An 8,623-nucleotide genomic window follows, 5' to 3' on the forward strand; every position below is an offset into this window, starting at 1 on the left:
GTGAATATTTTATTTTTCAGCTCACCTTTCAATAACGAGTGCTAACACTTTACAACTGTCTGCACCTGTATTTAAATGTAATTCATGTATAAAGGACATAGTAATTTTTCTTGATTCTGTTGGACACGATATTTGTCCAAACTCAGATCAAATATTTGTGCAAAAAAGGTCATTAAATAGTTCTCTCAGGGTAATTTACTATCAGGAAGGTTGAACTTCCTAATTACATCCATCAACTTTTAGTGAGACCACTGATGAAAAAAAAGAAATTGTGACCAAGGCCACTTATTTTACTGTTACTATTCACTGGGGCTGCAGTGGCTCAGCGGTAGAGCAGATGTCTTGAAGACAGATCACCCAACCATCGGTGGTTCAAATCCCCCAGCCACCGCTGAGGCGCCCTTGAGCAAGGTGCCGTCTCCCTTACAAGCTGCTCATTTAGGACACAACCCCCCATGCGTGACCCGTCACTCTGCCTCCCCCCCACTGTTCCTTGTGTGATGTGATGTTACTAATTGCATGCCTACAGGCCCCTAGTGTGTTGTGTTCAAGGGCCTGTGTTCAACTATGTGTGTGTATGCATGGCTAACCTATATGTAACCACATACAAAGTGTAGTATAGAGTGTAAAGATAATTTCCCCATGAGGGACATTAAAATAGACTTTCTTCTTAAAGAAATATTTTTTTGCTAATGTGGATAAACCCTACCACCAAAGGTTTACGTTAGCAAATTGACATGAATGCGGTTTAAAAGTGTTGTGAAAACATTTTGGACCTTGCATTATTGAATGTATTTCTTACTAAACGCATTAAGTACTTGAAATAAAAAGTTTAAATGTAACATTTTAGTTTAACAAGGCAGAATTGTTCTCCAAAACAAAGAAGAAGAGAAAAATACCATTGAGAAATATACTTGTTTCCTTGATCTGAAAGCTAGCACTGTCACCTTTAGAAACAGTAAAAACTGCAGACAAACTCAGATAACAGGAGGTCAGCGTCTGACATCACTGTGGTGGAATTTTTCCCCATCCTCTTTTGTAGAACTGCTGTAGCATTTTCTGGCAGGGAGCAGAATTCATGTTTCCTCAATTAAAGCTTGTCGCTCTTGCTCAGACGCAGCGAAGTCTCCCCGCATCACACTGACGTCTCTGTGATTGACTGTAACTGTAATCTTCTTTCAGAGGAATGCTTTGTTTCTTTTTCACCAGATGTGACATGACCCTGTTATTTTCAAAGAATATTTTTCTAACAGCTCTGTTGCGACAGAACTCAGATGACCTCTAATTTTCTTGTGGGTTAGCAGTGACTGTGCCCTGCCAGTCCAACCTGCATTCCATTTTTTGCCCCATGTCTCTTAAATAGTGGAGGCATGAAGTCTGTACCTGTAGAGGTTCAGTTAAGGATGCTTTCCTTGGATGTTTTACAACTTCCTGTATGAACCTTCAATGTGCAGCTGTACGAATTTTGTCATTGCCAGTCTGTATAAATAACCTCTTTGGTCCAAGACATGCAATTTTCATTTAAACTTAATTTCTCTGTTAACTCCTGTTGCCATTATTTTATGTTAAATTCTGTTTGAAGATCAACTCTTTTAATTGTGAAAACCTGAAACCTGGAAGAAGTCAGGTGGGGTCCAACACTTTCTCACACCACTGTATGTATGTCTAAATGTACAGACAATCAAATTGAGAAACCAAGCAGCCAAATAAGAACTGCACACATAATTACTATATCATTTATCATATATATAAAACTGAAGAGATCTCTTAAAATAAGGTTCCTTTCATGATCGTGGAGTTCAATTAGGCCTTTGTTGTATGCATCATGCTTGTTTATGGAAAAAAATATCCTCACATGATTGAGTTCCATATTTCAGAAGATTTAACCTCACAATGAGCCTATCTAAATTCCAATAATGCATCTGAATGGGCAAGACATGCTGGTAATGTTGATATTTACCACAAAGGAAGTTATTGCCAATGCTAACATCACATGCTGTTGATGGATAAGTATGATAGAACTGATATTAAAGCCGTAAAAACAGGAGTCTGACAAAGGCAGCTTATCATCCAACGCTAGAACAAGAGAAGCAGCCTGAGGTCATGTTTTAAACCTCTAAAAATGTCTGCACTTGCTCCACTGGAAGAGCCTCGTTGAAAGAGAGACTGAACCAGAATAAACAGTGACTTCATCAATCAATCAATCAATCAATCAATCAATCAATCAATCAATCAATCAATCAATCTATCTATCTATCTATCTATCTATCTATCTATCTATCTATCTATCTATCTATCTATCTATCTATCTATCTATCTATCTATCTATCTATCTATCTATCTATCTATCTATCTATCTATCTATCTATCTATCTATCCACACACACACACACACACACACACACACACACACACACACACACACACACACACACACACACACACACACACACACACAGTCACACACACACACACACACACACACACACACACACACACACACACACACACACACACACACACACACACACACACACACACACACACAGTCACACACACAGTAAGCAGAATGTTAACATGGCTTGGCACTGAGGATCCAGGTGAGGAGAAGCCACCCATGGGGGGCCATCCACACCCATGGGTGGATGGCCCATGGGTGTGGGCCATCCACACCGAGAGGCCCCACAGTCCGCAGCCACAGGAAGCACCGCCACAGAGACCCCCCCCCCCCAATCCCGACAGACCAGGGCAGACACCACACCAACTGCAGAGCCGCCCCAGTCCCCCGGGCCCCAGGGCGACGCCCCCGTGGCCAGACCAGACACAACTCCCGGTGTGGAGGGCCCCCAGGAGGAAACAGTGGAGCTAAAAACTAAAAGATTAAGACATGGAGTAAAAACAGACAATAATGATGAAATGTATAAAAATGTTGGGGATTAGAAAATGTTAAAGTAATAAAATGCACAAGGCTTAAAATAAAATAAATAAAAATAGAAATAAATAAAATAAAATAAAAATGATTAAAGGGATAAAAGCAGTAAGATGAGGGGAATAAGAGAGTAAAAGAAATCAGTTAAAAGCCAAATTAAAAAGGTGAGTTTTGAGCTTCCTTTTGAAAAGGAGGTTGAGGTTCTCTGTGTTCCTCTGTGTTCCACAGATGAGGGCCGTCGTGGCTGAATGCAGCCTCACCGTGGGTGTTTGTTATTACTCGTGTTATGGTTAAAAGGCCGGTGCCAGAGGACCTCAGGGTCCGCGAGGGTTGATACGATAAAAGCAGGTCAGATAGATAAGACGGTCCAAGACCGTTAAGACATTTAAAAACTAGTAAGAGAACCTTAAAATCGACCCTGAAGCGGACGGGGAGCCAATGCAGAGATTTTAAAACTGGTGTAATGAGCTCCCGCCCTCTGGTCCTCATCAGCACGCGTGCGGCTGAGTTTTGTAGAAATTGTAGATTATTAATACTCTTTTTGGGAAGACCAGAGAGCAGGGAATTACAATAATCTAATCTACAGGAGGTAACAGCATGCATCAGCACCTCCGTGCTGGCCTGAGAGAAACGGGCCGACTCTGGCTACATTCTTAAGATGGTAAAAACCTATCTTTGTAATATTTTTTATGCGTGGAATAAAAGTGAGCTCAGAGTCAAAAATAAGGCCCAGGTTCTTTGCATATTGTGCGGGTTTAAAATCTTGTAGTTTTGGTAAAACGTTTCTCTCTCTGGCCTTCAGGACCTATAACTAAAACCTCTGTTTTGTCCTGGTTGAGCTGTAGGAAGTTCTCTCCCATCCATGACTTGACATCTAAAATACAGTTAAAAAGGGCATCAATTGGCCCTGAGTCATCAGGAGACACGGCGATGTACAGCTGTGTATCATCGGCATAGCTACGGAAGCTGACACCGTGTCTCCTGATGACATCCCCCAAGGGAAGCACGTAAAGATTAAAAAGAACTGGACCTAAAATCGACCCTTGAGGCCCCCCACACCTAATTTCATGTATTCTGGAGGAACATGTATCCATACTAACAAAGAAACATCGATCTGTGAGATAAGAATGAAACCAGTTACAAACAGTACCAGAGAGGCCTACCAGGTTTCTCAGTCTATTCAATAAAATGTAGTGATCTACTGTGTCAAAGGCAGCACTTAAAGCCAGTCGTACCAAGACTGAGTTTTGTGAGTCTGCGTTACACCTGAAGTCGTTTAAAATCTTTAAAAGGGCTGTCTCGGTACCGTGGTTCCTTCTAAAACCAGATTGATATTTCTCTAAAATATTGTTTGTATCTAAAAAAATCGATTAATTGGTTAAAAACCAGTTTTTCTAAAATCTTACTTAAAAATGGTAAGTTGGAGACAGGACGGTAGTTATTAAAAATGTTGAGGTCTAAATTGCTCTTCTTCCGTCGGGGCCTCACCACCGCCGTTTTTAAGGAGGTGGGGAAAACGCCCGACTGTTTAAAGCACTTTTGTGTCTCACGGAAGTTCGAGACTCACCAAACCGAGCGCACTTCCCGATGCCGTCAGCCAATAGAATGCGTGTACGGTATCACGTGACTGCCTGCCAAAAATCCGTGAGGAGGTGAAGTCGTGGGTGTTGATGCGCGAATGCGTGAGGGTGCACTGTATACACACACACACACACGCACACACACACACACACACATACACACACACACATTGCATACCAGACTGGTAATTGCTGTTTTCCTCAGTGATATGAAGAAACGCAACTGTCATGTTACTGTCAAAGGTTCTACAGGGGAAGTGTCAATAATACTTTGTTTTTTAAATACTGCACAGACACTTAAAGTAGTCTTGTTCAACAGGTGTGTGACAGTGTTTTGCTTGGAGGCAAGTACGGCTTCTCAGCTCTGTATTTTGATTTGAGCATTCATAGAGGACCGTGTGAGGAGAGGTGAAGGGTGGTGGAATTTGAGTTGGTTGAAAGACAGCCAGGGTGCTGCATTTTTAACACGCAGTGGAGGTCAGTTGGCACATGTTGTTAACACAGTCTGCCTCAGTCAGAGGTGCCAGGTGACACAAGCTTGAACCAGAATCTGCACCACCTACTGGGTGGGAAAGAGTTGTACGCCCAAAATCCCCATGGAAACAAGTTATGAGGTCTTGTAAAGATGAAAACCTCCCTGGAGGGAAGACTTGTTCAGCCCATCAATCAGTCTATTCTAAGCTTCATGTATTTTGAGAGGTGTACCAATCATGCATATAATTGTGCTGTCACCTGTCTTTATAGCTGCACTGTGGAATGGCCCTGGAGGGGTGTGCGTGGTTGGAGATTGGGGACACCATGATCTGAAAGTGCGTATGAGGCTTGGGGCTAAACGCGAAACAAAATATACACTTCGCATAAAACTGCTGCTGTTAGCAGTTCTTATATTTTAATGGTGTCTGAATTTTGACTGAAGTCTGTCTTCGGTTTGGGTGTTTCTTGTCTCTGCTCCAACCAAGTTTAGCACTTTAATGATACTATTAAATCCTTTTCTAATCGTAAAAACTTTTTGCTCGTCTGAGCTTCATTATGTGTCATTATTTTTTAAGGAGTTTTAATGTTCATTACCTTGTGACACCAGAGCAGGAAGTTAAGAACGAGGTCAGCTGGACGAGTAGAGGGCCTGCCTCTCAAAACCAGAACATAGTCAGTCATTTCCCCCTGGCAGCAGAACGGCTAGACTTTCAGACCAAGTAAAAGACAGGAATAGTCAAGTCAAAGCACCACTGCAAGCAATAATTGCAAGCAACTATGTTTCCGATAATGTTACAGTTTAGTATGGAGCGGGAATTGATGCGACGAGCTGCTCCTGTGCTCAAATGATTCCCTGATTCCGATTCCTTGCCTCTAGTGATTCACACTTGATTTCATCACCCCGTATGTTAGGGGGTGGAGGGATTATGAGAAACAGCTCTGCTTGAAATTCATCACCTGAGCTGAACTGTAACATATGGCCATATTTATTTATTTTTATTACATCAGAATAGATTGCTGCTGAGATAATGATGTTTATCAAGAAATATTTTAGCGCAAAGTAAATGTTTATAGATGACATTTGACATTCCAGACATTCAGCATTAAGGTGAAATGACTGCTGCTCACCTTAAGTCAGAAGATTGACTTACATACGCTGACAAGTACAGACAAAAGTTTGAATACCACAAAAGAATAAAAAAAAGCTTTGGTAATAAAGCTTTCAAATCTTAAGACAATAAAATACCGTAATTTCAGAGCTGTTTGTTTTTCATTGAGGTTTGAATGCTGACATTTATATCTAGAAGATATAGTGTGCAAATGAGGGACATCAAATGTTTAATATATCTTTAAATTGTGTAAAAGTAGAATGAGAATGGAAAAATGGAATGATAGTTGAGCTTTGCAGATGATTGCAATTACATATGATTTATGCTAGAGAGCCAATAAGTATCTAAAACACTGGTGGTAAATCAGAATGTGCTATGATTAGCTGATTTTCGGGATGAGGATAGTTCTACGCAGTGTCTCCCTCGCCAAAGTCAGCAACACGTGTTATACATTAGTTCGGAATAAATGGTAATTTACTTAATTAAATGATCTCTACTCCATGTCAATTAAAATAAATTCTGTAGCCTGCTTTTGTGAGCTCTGCAGCAGCAGTTGAATATTTGATGATCGGACAAACGATATCCTCCTGCTCAGTGGAATGTTCCACACGAGGAGCCTGTCCTGAACAGAAGCAATAAAAGATTTATGGCAATGACACCACTAAACACTGAAACCAGAGAGGAGAAATACATTCTGTGGCATTGTACACAATAAATAATTCTTACTTGAAGTGGACGTTAGTGTCAAAATGCCGCTTTTAAAGCAACACAATAAACGACGTTAACATACGACATGGTTCTGTCAAATGGCAACATATGATCAACGTGAGATCATGATAGATTTTAGAAGAATGTAGAGAATGAAAATTCTGTGATAAACTCTGCTATGAAGTGAGGACTGTGCTACACATTTGTGTCATGTCGTTCATGTCATTATGGGCTGGATTGGTGATAACCTCAACCATGCAAAGATCTTTGACATTTATAGTCCCTTCTACCACTACTTCTACCCTTTGTCCCTTCTACCATTGAGCCACTCCTCACCTCCTGGTCTCTGCCGAGGTGCCCTTGAGCAAGGCGCCGTCCCCCCTTCAAGCTGCTCATTTTGGGGTGCATCCAAGTCGCGACCCGTCACTCTGCCTCCCACTGTGTGTGTATTAACTGCATGCTTACAGGCCCCTGGTGTTTATTGTGTGTTTGTTTCAGGGGCCTGTAGTAACAAATACTGTAAAAATGCATGCTCATACTCTAAAAATACATCAGTAAGAGTGAAAAGATAATTTCCCCAAGAGGGATAACAAAGGTGTGTTTCTTCTTCTTCTTAAAAGAGCCAAGCACACTGACTAGCTCTCCCACGTTCTTGTTCCCAAACAAGGGTCCACTGTCTGATAGATTGCTGTCGTTTTGTGCAGTCGATCATGGTACCCACAGCACAAAGCCAATTAACTTTCCATCATGTTTGTCAGAAGTTACTTATCATCTTGACCACTAAGAGCTTTTTTTTTAAATTTTGGCTACAACAAATATACAGTTACTATGTTAAATTATATAGACATCATAAATGTGATCATCTGAACATTAGTACTTATAGATGTACGTCAGCTGACATCCTGTCAGCTTTACATTGTGTTTCAATTTAATTAGTTATTCGTAATTTCATCTACTGTTGGACGTCTGGGCATCTCTCCTCAGATTGTTGCCTCCGCAATCTGGACCTGGATAAATTCATGGATGGAAGGATGGATGGATTGATGGACGGATGGATGGGTGGACGGAGTGGTCTGAAGTTAATCTTTTCAGCTAGTTAGCTGCAGTTTCCCCAAAAGTTAAAAGTCTTTCTTTGACAGTTTACTTCATGCTATCATCACGTCTTGAAGAGTACTGCAAGTTGAAATACTGTATAAAAAAGTTGTTTGTTGAGCAGTTCTCCTAAATACCTTTATGTTCACAGTTGACGACCATCTGCTGAGACCTCTGCCTGCTGCTGACCTGATATTCAATGATGGAAACAGAAGGTTTGCTCTTAACACATGAGGAAGTGTAGTGCAGCTCAGATAATGTCCCTCCACACACACACACACACACACACACACACACACACACACACACACACACACGCTACTCATCCTCACATAGCCATCTCTGTCAGCTCCCTCTGCGGTCTGTGTATCTCGCTGCTTCTGGTTGGCAGGCCGCAGCATCACCGTTCCTCGGCACACAGGGGTACGTGTTTCCTGAGCAGCTTGAGCAAATATGGGAAGTGGTGATGACCTGGAAGGTAACCCATATGTGGCACGTGCTTTGTCTTTCACAGTCGCCCTCACATTTTGGTTCACAAAAAAGTGAAATGTTTAACTAACAGACAAACTTGAAGTCAGTTTGCTGTTTTGAAATGTTCTTTTTGAAAGATGTTATTTGGAAATTCTTTAGGAAGCACCTTTACAGTTTTTTTCAGTCGCTAGCAAGCGATTACCCATATTTCAAATACTTTTTCTAAACTCTTAACACAGACTCACACCTAGAAAGCACAA

This window comes from Antennarius striatus, chromosome 7 (assembly GCF_040054535.1).
Source record: "Antennarius striatus isolate MH-2024 chromosome 7, ASM4005453v1, whole genome shotgun sequence".
Classification (NCBI taxonomy): domain Eukaryota; kingdom Metazoa; phylum Chordata; class Actinopteri; order Lophiiformes; family Antennariidae; genus Antennarius; species Antennarius striatus.